Source organism: Canis lupus, chromosome 33 (genome assembly GCF_011100685.1).
Source record: "Canis lupus familiaris isolate Mischka breed German Shepherd chromosome 33, alternate assembly UU_Cfam_GSD_1.0, whole genome shotgun sequence".
Lineage (NCBI taxonomy): Eukaryota > Metazoa > Chordata > Mammalia > Carnivora > Canidae > Canis > Canis lupus.
This window is the reverse complement of record NC_049254.1, coordinates 30,577,575-30,593,828: the sequence shown is the minus strand read 5'-3', so window position 1 is coordinate 30,593,828 and position 16,254 is coordinate 30,577,575. Positions and strand designations below refer to the sequence as shown.

General features: G+C 41.0%; 1 protein-coding gene across 7 annotated transcripts in view; it reads right to left on the bottom strand.

Annotated features, from left to right (window-relative positions):
- Positions 1 to 16,254, bottom strand: part of SENP5 (SUMO specific peptidase 5) — a 58,756-nt gene that overhangs the window by 42,145 nt on the left and 357 nt on the right. For 5 of the 7 annotated variants that reach the window (XR_005383424.1, XM_038583170.1, XM_038583167.1 and 2 more), the window contains exon 1: positions 15,994 to 16,153. The exons of 1 other annotated variant lie outside the window; for it this stretch is intronic. The gene's annotated coding sequence lies outside the window, so the exon portion shown is untranslated. Of the gene's footprint in view, positions 1 to 15,327; positions 15,410 to 15,993; positions 16,154 to 16,254 lie in introns of those variants that run through there. One more of the 7 variants, XM_038583168.1, reaches the window with a different exon arrangement.

Below are 16,254 nucleotides of genomic sequence, written 5' to 3'. Positions count from 1 at the left end.
CCCTGGGCCAAAGGCAGTTGCCAAACCACTGCGCCACCCAGGGATCCCTAAAAATTTCTTAAAAAATAAAAATAAGACATATACAGAGTGAGGGATCCCTGGGTGGCGCAGAGGTTTGGCGCCTGCCTTTGGCCCAGGGTGCGATCCTGGAGACCCGGGATCGAATCCCACATCGGGCTCCCGGTGCATGGAGCCTGCTTCTCCCTGTGTCTCTGCCTCTCTCTCTCTAACTATCATAAATAAATAAAAAAAAAAATTAAAAAAAAAAAGACATATACAGAGTGAAAGTGAAGGGATGGAAAAAGATATTCAATGCAAATAAAGTGGGAAGAGAAAAAAAAAAACAGGGTAGCAACACTTATATCAGACAAAATAGATGTTAAAACAGACTGTAGAGGCGCCTGGGTGGCTTAGTCAGTTAAGCATTTGCCTTTGGCTCAGGTTATGATCCCAGGGTCCTGGGATGGAGCCCTGCATTGGGCTCCCTGCTCAGTGGGGAGCCTGCTTCTGCTCTCTCTGCTGCTCCCCCTGCCTGTGCTCTCTCTCAAATAAATATCTTATAAAAAAAAAAAAAAAAACCTAAAAACAAAGACTGTAACAAGAGACAAAGAAGGGCATCACATAATGATAACCATCAGTTGAAACAAGAGAATAAAACAATTGTAATTATATGTATCCAATACTGAATGCCCCTAAATACAAAAAGCAAATATTAACAGACATAAAAGGAGAAATGGACAGAAATGTAACAGGAGACTTTAATACTCCCTCTTAAAGTTTTTTTTAATTTTTTTTTTATTTATTTATGATAGTCACAGAGAGAGAGAGAGAGAGAGGCAGAGACACAGGCAGAGGGAGAAGCAGGCTCCATGCACCGGGAGCCCGATGTGGGATTTGATCCCGGGTCTCCAGGATCGCGCCCTGGGCCAAAGGCAGGCGCCAAACCGCTGCGCCACCCAGGGATCCCTAATACTCCCTCTTAACATTAATGGATAGATCATCATTACCCTGATACCAAAACCAGACAAAGACACCTCAAAAAGAAAACTACAGGCCAATAGCCCTGATGATCATAGATGCAAAAATCCTCAACAAAATATTAGCACACTGACTTCAAGAATATGATAAAAGGGGGGTGCCTGGGTGGTTCAGTTGATTAAGTGAATATCCTGAGCTGAAATTAGGTCCTGGTCTCATGGGTTGTGAGATGGAGCCCTGTTCATGGACAGGCTCCATCAGGTTCCTGGACCATGCTCCATGTTCAGCAGGAATCTGCTGGATATTCTCTCCCTCTGTGCCCTTTCCCCCACTGTGTGCATGTGCACTCTCTCTCAAATAAATAAATAAATAATATTAAAAAATAAGAATATGATAAAAATGTCATTAAGCATGATCAACCAGAACAGGTTCTGGGGAGGCAAGGACGGTTCCCATATTTGTAAATCAATCAATATGCTATACCTCTTTAGCAAAATGAAGGATAAAAATATGATCATCTCAATAAAGAAAGAGTATCTGACAAAATTTAACATCTGTTCATGATAAAAAAAAACTCTCTACAAAGTGGGTTTAGAGAGACCATACCAGAACACAGTAATAGCCATACATGAAAAACTCAAAGCTAACATCATATTCAATGGTGAAAAACCAAGAGCTTTTCTTCTGACCAGGAACAAGACAAGAATGTCCACTCTCACCACTTTCACTCAACATAGTACTGTTAATTCCCAGTCACAGCAATTACACAAGAGGTAAAAGACATCCTCATTTGTAATGAAGAATTTAAACTGTCACTATTTGCAAGTGACATGATACTACACACAGAAAGTCCTAAGGACTCCACCAAAAAGTTTTCAGAATAAATTAATTCAGTAAAGTAGCAAAATACAAAATTAACACACAGAAGTCAGCTGTATTTCTATTTACTAATAACAAAGTATCAGAAAGATAAATTAAAACATTTACAATTCCACCAAAAAGAATACCTTAGAAATAAACTTAACCAAGGAGGTAAAAGACCTTACTGTGAAAACTGTAAGACACTGATGAAAGAAACCAAAGATGACACAAACAGAAAGATATGCCATGCTCATGAATTGAAAGAATATTGTTAAAAACAAAAACAAAAACAAAAAAAAGAAAGAATATTGTTAAAATGTCCATACTACCCAAAGTAAACTACAGATTCAATGCAATCCCTATCAAAATACTAAAAGCATTTTTCACAGACCTAGAACAAATAGTTAAATTTGCGTGGAACTACAAAAAACCTTAAATAGTCAAAGCAATCCTGAAAAAGAAGAACAAAGATGAAGACATCATAATTCCAGATTTCAGGATATACTACAAAGCTACAGTAATCAAAACAGTATGACACCAGCACAAAAATAGATCAATGGGACAGAATCAAAAGCCCAGAAATAAATCTAAGCTTATACGGTCAATTAACCAACAACAAAGGAGATGAGAATATACAAGGGGGTGGGGTCTCTTCAATAAATAGTGTTGGGAAAACTTGACAGCCACATGTAAAATGAAACTGGACTACTTTTTATACCATACACAAAAATACATTCAAAATGGATTAAAGACCTAAATGTGATATCTGAAACCAGAAAACTCCTAGAAGAAAACATAGACAGTAGTTTCTTTGACATCAGCCATAGCAACATTTTTCTAGATGTCTCCTAAGGTAAGGGAAACAAAAGCAAAAATAAACTACTAGAAGTACACCAAAATAAAAATCCTTTGCACAACAAAGGAAGCCATAAACAAAACATAAAAGCAATCTACTGAATTGGATAAGTATTTACAAATGAAATATCTAAAAAAGCCCAAGATCACTAATCAGCAGGGAGATAGAAATCAAAACCACAAGACCTATCACCTTACACTTGTCAGACTAGCTAGGAAAAAACAAACAAATTACAAGTGTTGGTAAGAATGTGGAGAAAAAGGAACCATAATGCGCACTGTTGGTGGGAATGTAAATTCGTATAGCCACGGTAGAAAATGTATTAAAATTCCTCAAAAAATTAAAAACAGAACCACCATAAGATCCAGTAATTCCATTACTGGATATTTAACCAAAAAAAGTAAAAACACTATATGGAAAGACACAGACATCCCTTTTTACTGTAGCATTATTTACAATAACCAAGATAGGAAGCAACCCAAGTGTCCCACTGGTAGATGGGCAAAGAAGATAGAGTCAGTATACATGTGTACAGGCACACAAGAATAGTAATCAGTCATAAAAAGAATGAAGTTTTGCCATTTGTGGCCAGCCCCGGGTGGCTCAGCAGTTTAGCGCCGCCTTCAGCCCAGGGCCTGATCCTGGAAACCCAGGATCCTGGAAACCCCCACGTCGGGCTCCCTGCGTGGAGCCTGCTTCTCCCTCTGCCTGTGTCTCTGCCAATCTATCTCTCTCTATGACTCTCATGAATAAATAAATAAAATATTTTTTAAAAAAAAGTTTTGCCATTTGTGATGATGTGGATGGACCTAGTAGGTATTATGCTACATGAAATAAGTCAAAGAAAGATAAATACCACATGATTTCACTTATATGTGGAACCTAAAAAAAAAAACAAAGAACAGAAACAGACCCATAAAAACAGCAAACTGACGGATGCCAGAGGAGAGGAGTCAGGTAATAAGTAGGAGATAGAGGCTTCCAGTTACACAAAGAATCACTCAGGGGAATAAAAATCACAGCATAGGGAGTAGTTCATGGTATTATAATATTAAGGGGATAAATGTTAGCTACACTGGTAAGCATAGCATAATATATAAACTTGTTTTATCAGTGTTGTATACTACCTGAAACTAACATTATGTGTCAACTATACTTCAATTAAATTTAAAAATATAAAAATATATATTTATATACATATATAATTTATGCATAAATTAACTTACTCATTAATGTTTATATAACTATTATTATACTATAATTCATATATATTTATGTATTGCATAAACTTATGTAAATTTTTTATTTGTATATAAAATCAAGAATAATGGGATCCCTGGGTGGCGCAGCGGTTTGGCGCCTGCCTTTGGCTCAGGGCGCGATCCTGGAGACCCGGGATCGAATCCCACATCGGGCTCCTGGTGCATGGAGCCTGCTTCTCCCTCTGCCTGTGTCTCTGCCTCTCTCTCTCTGTGACTATCATAAATAAATAAAAATTAAAAAAAATAAAATAAAATAAAAAATAAAATAAAATAAAATCAAGAATAAGAATGGCAATGAACTTAATAGATTATAAACTAGAAGATAGGGACACCTGGGTGGCTCAGTGGTTCAGTGTCTGCCTTTGGCTCAGGGCATGATCCCGGGGTCCTAGGATCAAGTCTTGCATCGGGCACCTTGTGGGGGAGCCTGCTTCTCCCTCTGCCTATGTCTCTGCCTCTCTGTGTCTCTCATGAATAAATAAAATCTTTTTTAAAATGAATAAACTAGAAGATAAGGTATTAATGCTTTCAAAGGTCTGAGGGAAAATTAGTTTCAACACAAAACTTGCAACTCAGACAAATCATTGATCAAAACAGGGTAAAAGGGGATCCCTGGGTGGCTCAGCGGTTTAGCACCTGCCTTCGGCCTAGGGAGAGATCCTGAGGTCCCAGGATCAAGTCCCACATCGGGCTCCCTGCATGGAGCCTTTCTCCCTCTGCTTGCATCTCTCTCTCTGTGTATCTCTTATGAATAAATAAAATCTTAAAAAAAAAAAAAACGGATAAAAAAAATAAGGTTTTAAGAGGTAAATTATCAAAATACAGAACTACCATCCACCTTTTTCTCAGGGAACCACAGAAGAAAGTACTCTGACAAAATGAGTAAATCAAGAAAGACCTGAAACTCAGGAAATGAGATCCAAAACAATATGCAAGCAAGAAAAATACTAAAGAAAATAGTCAAAGATCACGGAGTGACAACTGTGTCTCAGTCCTAGAGAGCCACCAATCCAGAAGAGGTCAAAAGGATTTGGGAGAGAGGTCTCCAAATATGTGAAATTCATAGAATTTCTAAATTATCTGAATGAGGAGCACCTGAGTGACTCAGTGGTTGAGCCTCTGTCTTTGACTCAGGTTGTGATCCCCTGGGTCCTGGGATTGAGCTCTGCATCAGGCTCCCTCTGACTGTGTCTCTGCCTCTGTGTGTCTTTCATGAATAAATCCTTAAAAATTTTTTTAATTTAAAAATTTTTAATTTTTAATTTAAAAAAAATTTAAAGACAAAAATAAAGTAAGGTAATTAGAGACATGCTAGTTATACTAAAAGAACAGCCCAAAGACTTGAAAGAGGCTGCCTCTGGGAAACAGAAAATGGTGGAAAGGGGCAGGATTCGGGGAACTAAGTCAGGAAAGAAGGCCACAGGTCCTCTTTCAGAATGTATTTTTCTACTTAGTCCCTTTATATAGTACTCTATACCTCATTCTCAACTAGGCATGGTTCTCCCAGTCCAGAGACTGTTTTACCCTCTCCACACAACTAATCTTCAGTTATCCTGTTTTTTTGTATAGGGAGAAGAAAATGTCAGATCTGAAAGTATTTTTTTTCTTTTTTTTGGAAGTACTTTTCTTAAAAAGACTTTCAGGGGTGTCAATGTGGCATAGTCTGTTAAGCATCTAACTCTTGGTTTCAGCTCAGGCTGTGACCTCCAGATAGTAAGATTGAGCCCTTCAACAGGCTCCATCGTGTGCACACTCTCACTCTCTAAAATAAATAAATCTTTGGGGGGGCGGGGGACGATGACTTTCAATCCCGTATTTTTTTTGTGTCACCTTCACCTCCACTTCCACAGTGTAAGACACAACTAATCCTGAAACTTTTAAAAGGTTCTGAAAACAAACATGACTACTTATTGGCTTTCTCCACTTGTTGCTGTAGGATTCAGCTTTCTCAAGTCGGCTAACCAGTAACCTCCAGTCTTTTCTGCTTTCTAGCTTCCAGAATGTTGTTATTCTCACTGTTCCCATTCTTTGTCATTTGGGTTTAAAAAAAAAAAACACACTACATTTTTTTAAGTAAGCTCTATACTCAACAAGAAACTTGAACTCACCACCCCAAGAGCAAGTCCCATGTTGCACCAACTGACCCAGCCAGTCACCTCTCACTTTTCCACAACTTTAATGGAGTTTTCAGGCTGGTGAGGAATTAAATGTGTACATTCAACCCAACTTATCATAATATACTGTTGAATGAAAAAAAAAAGTTGCCAAACAATATATGAGCTCATTTTTGTTAAAAGAAAAATAATGTATGTATAATTTAGATATTTACAGAGGGAAAAAATGTCTAAAGAATTTACACCAGGGATACCTGGTGGCTCAGTTAAGCATCTGAATCTTGGTCTCAGCTCAGGTCATAATCTCAGAGTCATGAGATGAAGCCTCATAAGTCTCCTTGAGAGTCTATCCCTCCCATTTGCTATCACCCAAATAAATAAATTAAAAAAATAAAAAGGAATTTACACCAAACTATTAATACTTCAGGCCCACAATTCCTTTTTTTTTTTTTTTTTTTTTTTTTAAGATTTATTTATTCATGAGAGATACAGAGAGAGGCAGAGACATAGGCAGGGGGAGAAGCAGGCTCCTTGCAGGGAGCGCGATGCAGGACTCGATCCCAGGATCACGCTCCAAGCCAAAGGCAGACAACCAACCACTGAGCCATCCAGGCATCCCAGGCCCACGATTCCTAAACAGTGTGCCAAGGTAACCTGAGGTTCTGCAGTAACTTCACGGGGATGTTATAGGCATTTCTAAATCAAAGGGAAAAAACGATATTCTTTATCTATCATACCTGTCAAGAACCCTACAAATTACCAGTTTAATATAGTTCAGTTTCAAATTAGATCCTGGTATATTCATCTTTGTGACATCATATCTTTGCAAAGCTGAGGTTTTGTTGGTTGCTGTAATGACTAAAAAAAAAAAAGTACTATGCAAAAATCTATTTAGAACAGGAAATGTGGGTGGGTAGTGTCTAATGATTCCAAGGTTTGAAGTTCTGTAGTGCCCAACGAGTACATTAATTGTGGTTAAGAATGAACTAAAAACCCAAATTGCCTTTTAATTTATGTGTATTTTTTTTAAAGATTTTATTTATTTATTCATAGACACAGAGAGAGAGAGAGAGAGAGAGGCAGAGACACAGGCAGAGGGAGAAGCAGTCTCCTCACAGGGAGCCCGATGTGGGACGGATCCCAGTACCCGGGATCACGTCCTGAGCCAAAGGCAGATGTTCAACCACATAGCCACCCAGAGTCCCCAAATTTATGTGTATTTTTTAAACAACTATTGTTTTGCTAAACATACTAAGTTATTTAGATCTAATTACCTAATGCATTACTTTACTACGCCTAAGGACACCATGAAAAAGACATTAAGGGGACCATGCACAAAAAAAGTTTGGCAACCTCTGGTTTAGGGTACTCTATTTTACTTCTTTATCAATGGAAAAAGAAATTTAAAATAAACTTCTCAATATGAAAGTCAAATACATTCTGTGTACTACCAACATAAAAGGAGATTTGGAATTTATTCTTCATAATACTTAAAGGTAATATAATCACTGGAAAAATCTTATCAGTAAGATATTTATTCTATAAACATAAGCACACAGCACCTGGGTGGCTCAGCTGGTTAAGTACCTGACTTCTGCTCAGGTCATGAGCTCAGGGTCCTGGGATGGAGTCATAGTTGACTCTGAGCTCAGCAAGGAGTCTGTTTCTCTTCTGCCCCTGCCCTGCTCGCTCTCTTTCAAATTAATAAATAAAATCTTTAAAACACACACATAGCTGCATAATTATTAGTCCATAATAAATTTTTTTTTTTAAGATTTTATTTATTTATTAGAGACAGAGAGAGAGGGGAGGGGGGCAGAGGGAGAAGCAGGCTCCATGCAGGGAGCCCGATGCGGGACTCGATCCCGGGTCTCCACTATCACGCCCTGGGCTGAAGGCAGCGCTAAACTGCTAAGCCACCAGGGCTGCCCCAGTCCATAATAAATCTTGATTGAAGAAAGGGGAAGAGAGCATATAATTAAGATTTTAAAAATCCTACCAAATTTGAGAAACCATCTGGATTGTACCTTAAAAAGTTAACCGCTCTAACTTACTTTTTTTTTTTTCTAACTTACTTCTGATGTGGTTACATCACCAATAATGCTGAAATTGTAAAAATGTACACACACCTTTTAAATTTCAATTCAATAAATGAATTTTTATAAACATGATAACATCTGAGCATCCAAAAAAATATTATAGTCTAATGGAAAAGTCATTTGAACAGGTATTCACAAACGTGATGAAGAGAAGGTAACATTCAGAGTTTTTTTGTTTTTTTTTTTTTAAGATTTATTTATTTATTTATTCATGATAGACATAGAGAGAGAGAGGCAGAGACACAGGAGGAGGGAGAAGCAGGCTCCATGCTGGGAGCCCGACACAGGACTTGATCTGGGGACTCCAGGATCATGCCCTGGGCCAAAGGCAGGCACTAAACCGCTGAGCCATCCAGGGATCCCAACATTCAGAGTATTACGGGAGTATATGGCAAAAGGGTCAAGAAAGACCTTTCTAAAGAATGAGCCAAAGGATGAGAGTTCTTAGTTGAAGAGAACAGATCAACAAAAGCCCAGGAGACGGAATGCAATAGTCAAAGGAACTGAAAGAAACTTAGTATCACTTAAAGGAGAACCTAGAGAGGAACAGAAAAGCTAAATTAATGATACTGCTACTTAATAGAAAGGTAGTGTCAAACTACTAAAAGACAAAAAAGGATACAAGACCAGATTTATATACTTAAAAGGTTCATTCTACTTGCCCTGTTCAGAATGGCTAGCAGAAAACCAAAGCAAAGGAAATCTGTTAGGAGGCTGTTACAGGTAAACGTGGGCAAGGTGCAATAGCCACTTAGATTAAGGGAAAATGGAGAGAAACAGCAAGTCAATCTTCAGACTATTTAGAAGACTGTACATGGAAAGTAAGTTTTGCTATGAGCTACTAGGCAGATGGCAGTAAAATTTATATGGAACAAATGGAGAAAGATTAGAGGAAGGTTATACTGGCTGTGCCTTTAGTCTTAGACATGTTAGACTTGAGGGGACTGTAGGAAATCCAAGTGGACACATATGGGTCAGGAAGTCTAAGAGGATACCATAGGAATTCCAGCTTAAGCCATCAGTTTATAGTAACTAAAGCTAAGAAACTGATAAACTCCCTTAGGGAGAATCTGTAAGAGGTAGGAGCAAATGCACCGTAAGGCAGTATTCTGAGGAACTCTAGGATATAAGAGTGAGGTAAAGGAAGAATACTGCTTAGCAAAGGGAAGTGAGAAGAAATGAACAGAGAAAGAGGCAGAAAACTAGGTTAGTGTGGTGTCAGGAAAACTCGAAGTTTCTAGAAGGAGGGAAATGGTCAAAGGCTACTGAGAAGTCAATCAAAATAAGGATTGGGTTCCTGGCTGGATCAGTCAGTGGAGCATGTGACTCTTGATCTCAGAGTTCTGAGTTCGAGCCCAGTGATGAGCAAGGAGATCACTTAAAAAAAAAGGCAAAAAAAAAAAAAAAAAAAAAAGGCAAGATAAAGATTTAAAAGTCTTCATATGAAAAAAAAAATAAAATAAAATAAAAGTCTTCATATGATTCTCATTGACATTTGTAAGAGAAATTTTAATACAATGGAGAGGACAAAACCAAGATGGAGTGAGGGAGACAATATATAAAACTGCTCAAAAAAAAAAAAAAAAAAAAACTGCTCAAGAAGCCTAAGTAAATATGAGATCAGAGTGTTTTTAAAGGGAGACAGTTGTACATATTTAAATGCCGATAGCGTACTTTACTTATGGAAAAAAGATGGCAGACTGAACACATTTTACTCTTCCTCCCTCCTAAATCCCATTAAGATGAAAATAAAGCATCATTTTAACATCATTTTTTAAGATATAATTTATATATAATGAGATGTACAGAACAAAGGGTTTGGGTTTTTTTAAGCTTATGTATATAAAACGAAAGAGAAGACAACAAAACCTTTTAGAAGTTGGAATGGGAATTGACTTAAAGACTGAAGAAAGTTAATCTTAAGCTTACAATGAGGAAAGTAATCCATTTTATACAACAGTGCCTCAAAACAGGTCAAAAATTGGCAGCAGCAGGTTCTATAAAAGGGATGTGAACACAGTGCTAAAAACAAGATTGGTCAAATCATTTAGATACCCTCCTACTCCCCACAAAAACCAGCCAACTACCCCTACTCCACCGTTGCAGAAGCATGGAACACTATCTTCTAACTAGAACAGTACTGTCCAATAAAACTTCTGCAATGATAGAAATATTTTATATCTAACCTGTTCGATATGGTAGCCTCTGGACAGATACACATACACATACACATTGACCATTTGAAATGTGTCTAATGCAAATGAGGAACTTATACTTTAATTTCAATTATTAAATTTAAGTTGGTACATGTGGCTACTAGCTACCATATTGGACACTGCAGCTCTAGAGGGTACAGCAATGGACTATAAAACAATCCTGGATTTGGAAAACACCTGGTCCAGTTGAGAATGAAAATATCATATTGAAAATAGTTGAGTTAAATGAACGTAAGGGAGTTTACACACTAAGGGCTAAGACTTCTCTCTCAGACTGCTGGAAGCCAGGTTATAAATAAGCTCCCAGCAGGAGATCTGAAGATTCTTTTTTGAGGAATCAACTCACTTAAGAGAAAAGCCAAAGATACCACTACCAAAGGTTCTCCAATAAGAGTCCATCTAGTATGCCCTAAAATCAACAAACCCCAAGATACATCAGAGCACATATAATTAAAATTAAAAGCAATCTCGGCAGGGGGGCCCTCTACATTTCTACCCCAGTATTCTTGGCACTGCTGTTCTGTGTTCATGTTCACTAAATACCAACATTTGTTCAAATATAAAACACAACAGGAAAAATAAATAAATAAATAAATAAATAAATAAATAAATAAATAAATAAATTAAAATAATAAAATAAAATAAAATAAAATAAAATAAAATAAAATAAAATAAAATAAAATAAAATAAAATAAAATACACAACAGGGGCAGCCCCGGTGGCTCAGCGGTTTAGCATCGCCTTCAGCCCAGGGCCTGATCCCGGAGACCCGGGATCGAGTCCCACGTCAGGCTCCCTGCAATGGAGCCTGCTTCTCTCTCTCTCTCAATCTCTCTCTCTCTCTCTAAAATAAAATCTTTAAAAAAGAAAAAACACAACACACAAGGAAAACAAAAACGAGCTTTCAACATTTACGAGATACTAACTCCAAGACAGCCCTAAGTCTGAACAATCCTGAAGGGGTCCAATATTTGGGTAAAACTGCAGTGCAAACACTGTACAGATTAACGCAAGCAGCACTCTGAAAAAGTTCTTTTTAGCAGTTAGTAAGACAGTAATAGCTGTTCTATAGCAAATAAACAGGGGTGGGGTCACTCACCCCAGAAAAATGAGAAAATGAACAGCTTATAGTAGAAAACAAGATTAAAAACAAAATAAAAACAAATAATGCCCACTGGCATCAGGGAATATGAATGAACTATAAAAAAGATCAAGATTGAGAACTAGAGGGCAGCCCCGGTGGCACAGCGGTTTAGCGCCGCCTGCAGCCCGGGGTGTGATCCTGGAGACCCGGGATCGAGTCCCACGTCGGGCTCCCTGCATGGGGCCTGCTTCTCCCTCTGCCTGTGTCTCTGACTCTCTCTCTCTCTCTCCGAATAAATAAGTAAATAAATCTTTAAAAAAAAAAAAAAAAGATTGAGAACTAGAGACTTACACATTTATGGTACCTACTGGTGATATTTTCATCACAGCCACCAGATAAAAAGTAGATTAAGTATCCAGTTTTGGTCTCAAGTCCTCAGACATATAGAAGACTGCCTCAAGGTCCAGCAAATGACTTTCACTGGGTCTTCAAATTGTTACCCTCATCCTGCATCTTTTTCTATGTTACATCTGTAATATCAGTTTAGATTGAATTTGGAACCCTGGGTCCACATTTATCCTTTTTAAGTACCTCCTCTTGAAAAGATCGCTCTATCAGAATCTGAAACACAACAGTTTGTAAAACCTCAGAATTAAGGTATTTCAGAAACAAAAATAAATAAAAAGTTTAGAGACTTGGGGTACCTGGGTGGCTCAGCAGTGGAGCGTCTGCCTTTGGCTCAGGTCGTGATCCCTGAGTCCTGGGATCAAGTCCCGCAATTAGGCTCCCTGCATGGAGCCTGCTTCTCCCTCTGCCTGTGTCTCTGCCTGTGTCTCTCATGAATAAATAAATAAAATCTTAAAAAAAAAAAAAAAGTTTAGAGACTCAGTGACCTGGCCTTTCATTTCAGACACATACCATAGGTCTCTAGACTCAGATTTATGGACTACGTATTTGTTAACATGGTTTGTCTCATTTATTTATCTAAGTAATTTCTGCATTCAATGTGGGGCTCAAACTCACGACCCCAATTATCACGAGTCACATGCTCTACCAATTAAGCCAGTCAGGCACCCTGTTAACACTTTTTTTTTTTTTAATTATTTATTTATTTATGATAGTCACACAGAGAGAGAGAGGCAGAGACATAGGCAGAGGGAGAAGCAGGCTCCATGCACTGGGAGCCCGATGTGGGAGTCGATCCCGGGTCTCCAGGATCGCGCCCTGGGCCAAAGGCAGACGCTCCACCGCTGAGCCACCCAGGGACCCCCACACGTTTTTTTTTTTAATCAGCAAGTTTAGAATACCCTTTGTCATCTGGTTGTAGATAGTTAACATGCTATAAACAGGGTCACTTTTAGAAAATAATTCAGCATCCTCCTCGGGAGGATTTGTGATGTAGGGTCCATTTCTGGCTCTAGTAATAACACAAAATAGGAATACTAAAGCAGTAAGGAGGTTACTGAAGAATAATTTGAGAATAAGTGTATCTCCGTAAAAGAGAATGTCCAACACTTCCTGAATGGCCTAATACCTTAGTCATTCTGAAAATATTACAAAAAAACAAAACAAAACCCAGTCATGAGGCTTTTCCACTATAAGAAAAATACACATGAAACACTGTTACCACCTACTCAGTTGATCCTTTCCAAGCATCTATCAAATACTTTTTTTTTTTAAGATTTTATTTATTTATTCATGAGAGACCCAGAGAGAGAGGCAGAGACACAGGCAGAGGAAGAAGCAGGCTCCATGCAGGAAGCCTGATGCGGGACTCCATCCTAGGCCCCCAGGATATGACCTGAGCCAAATGCAGACTCTCAACTGCTGAGCCACCCAGGCGTCACTCTATCAAATTCTTTAAATCAGTGGCACATTATAACTAAACCAAGAAAAGAAAAAGAGACTAAAAATTCAAGGACTAGCTTAAACTGAAAGCCTCCAGTTACATTAAGTGTTTACAGGCAGTTAGAGACCTTCACAGAGCCCAGCTCTCAAACTGCATTCCACTGGAAGCTGACTAGTGATACAAAGTGATCATGCATACCAAGATGGAAGAAAGCGTTTAAAAAAAAAGGAAAGAAAGGGAGAAAGAAAAAAGCAGCCTGTGTAGAGTGCACTGGGTTTCTGATAAGCCAAAACAATAGCAAATTTTTCTTAAATTGGAATTTTTCCATGGCTCATGAAAGCATGGCATAAAAGCTGATTTACAAAGTGATATAACTTTTATATAATTATGCCAAAAAACATCCAGAGCAACATTTGGTAGGAAATTTTACTGTAAAATCTAATACTTTCATCAAAAAGCTTTAAGAAATTTTAATGCATAGGAAGCCACAAAAACAAAATTATATTGAGCTATGTATGACTTACCGAATTTACCTTCTGGGCTCAAGGCGGTACAAAACCTGAAAGTATTTATTACCTACTGATTCAAGTAAAGTTACTCGTTAAGGGCATTATGCTTCACCTTGGAGCCTGTTCATAAATATGTGAAACCTGCTGTACATCTGGGTCTCCAAAACATGAGTATCACCTGAGAAGCTATTTAAAAAAAAAAAAAATACACACAAACACCCAGGTCCTACTTTAGATCTACCGAAGCAGTGCCCAGGCACCTAGAGTTCTGTATTAATTCCACCCCCTCAAATGATTCCGATGCCCAGCCAGGTTTTGGAACCACTAGATTAGAAGGCCCTCGAGTTCCCTTTAGTATCCATGAGTTAAAACTCCCAATTGATAATTCTGTATCAAAGGAACTGGAGAGGGCAGCCTGGGTGGCGCAGCGGTTTAGCGCCGCCTTCAGCCCAGGTCGTGATCCTGGAGACCCAGGATCGAGTCCCACGGCGGCTCCCTGCATGGAGCCTGCTACTCCCTCTGCCTATGTCTTTGCCTCTCTCTCTCAATCCTCTCTGTGTGTTCTCATGAATAAATAAATAAATAAAATCTAAAAAAACAAAAAAACAAAGGAACTGGAGATTGTACTTGGCTAGGATGCGAAACAGCCATCATCATCATGTTCCACTGAGGAAAGGAAAGCATCCTTGGTTTGGCTGACCAAGCATTTGTGAGAACAGGTACTACTCACTCAGATTACTTGACTGCATAACCCCCCCCCCCATCTCCCCCAACACCCCACTAACTAGGGTCTATTAAACTTCAGAGCGCGGTACGGTTTACTCTCTCCAATGTAGAGAAAGGCAACTCCACAGGTTAACTCAGAACTGTGATGTCCAGCCACCCGGAGTCAAGCTCTTGTATTGACTCTCTGCGCACTTTCAACGAACATGAAGTGTTCATTGAACACCGTTAGAAGCAGAGGGCAGGGGTTCTATAAATATATGCAGGGGATCCCTGGGTGTGGCTCAGCGGTTTGGCGCCTGCCTTAGGCCCAGGGCCTGATTCTGGGGTCCTGGGATCGAGTCCCACATCGGGCTCCCTGCATGGAGCCTGCCTCTCTCTCTCTGTGTGTCTATCACGAATAAATAAAATCTTTAAATATATATGTGTATATATATGTGTGTGTGTGTGCGCGCGCGCGCGCAAAGAAGCAAAGAAGCCCTTCTAAAGTGGGCCAAGGGGCAAATGAGGCCCCTCCAGCTTTATTTATTTATTTTTCTTTCTAGATGTGGCCCACTGGGCAAAATGATCTCGGGGAAGAAGCAAAACTGATTCAGGTTATTGCTCAGATATCAATAATGTTTTATCAATCAGCACGAGACAGGGGGGGCGGCTAGCAGACCCTGACCTCTCCCTAACGCCGCGCAACCCAAAGCGGGCCCTGCAGTTAGGCTCCAACCACACTCCTCCTTGCCGAGCTTGGTTATTCTCAGTTAAAGACGTAATTAGGGACCTACCATCAGGTGTCCAGGATGTTCTTAAATCCAAAACCTTTAGTGGCGGACGTTCTGCTTTCTTCACTCCCCTTCGTTCTCCCAACTGAAAGGGGCACGAAAAAGCCCCGCTTTACGAGCGGCTAAAAAGGTGGACGGCTCTCGCTCGCGAGGAAAGCCGCTGCGGGCGGGCGGCTAGGATCTCAGCTCCGCTCCGGAGCCTCCGGCGCGGAACCGCATCGCCCCTCCCGTCCGAGGCCTCCCCCGGCGCGGCGGTCCGGCGGAACCGGCTGGCGCGGCCTCGGCGAGACGCAGGCAGAGACCTGCTAGGAGACGAGCCCCCGTTACGGGCGCCGCAGCCGTGCGCCGCGACAGGCCCCAGGAGCGGGGCCCAAGAGGCCGAGGGCAGGAAGGAAGCGCCACGTTCCGAGCGGACCAGCCCCGGCTTCCAGAGCGGCGGGCGCACCTCCGCAGCCTCCGGAAGGGCGGCCAGCTCAGGCCGCAGAGGGAGCGGGAGGACGGCGGGGCCCCGGGCCGAGCGCCCCGCCCGCCCCCGGGAGAGCGCCGCGGGCTCGGGCGTGGGGGGGGGGCAGCGCTCGAGGCCTCCAGGCCCGGCTGCTGAGCTGGCGCGCAGGGCGCGGGAACGGCCAGCCCGCCGGGTCCCGACCCGACACCCGGACCCCTGCTCACCTGGGTCCCCGGCTGCCGGCACCTGCCGCACCGCGGGTCCAGACACTGCGGCAGCTCAGCCCGCGGCCCCGCCTCCGCCCGTTCTGGGGAGCCCCGTCAGCGAGGAGGCGCCCGGCCTGCTCCCAGCGGCCACGGCCAGCGAGCCTCCGCGGGGCCGCGACGCCGGCGCCCACTGATCGCGTCACCGCGCCCCGAGCCCTTCCGCCTCGGCCCAGCCCGAGCGGAAGAGCGAGCCTGCGCCGGCGCCGGGGCGTGGCTCCG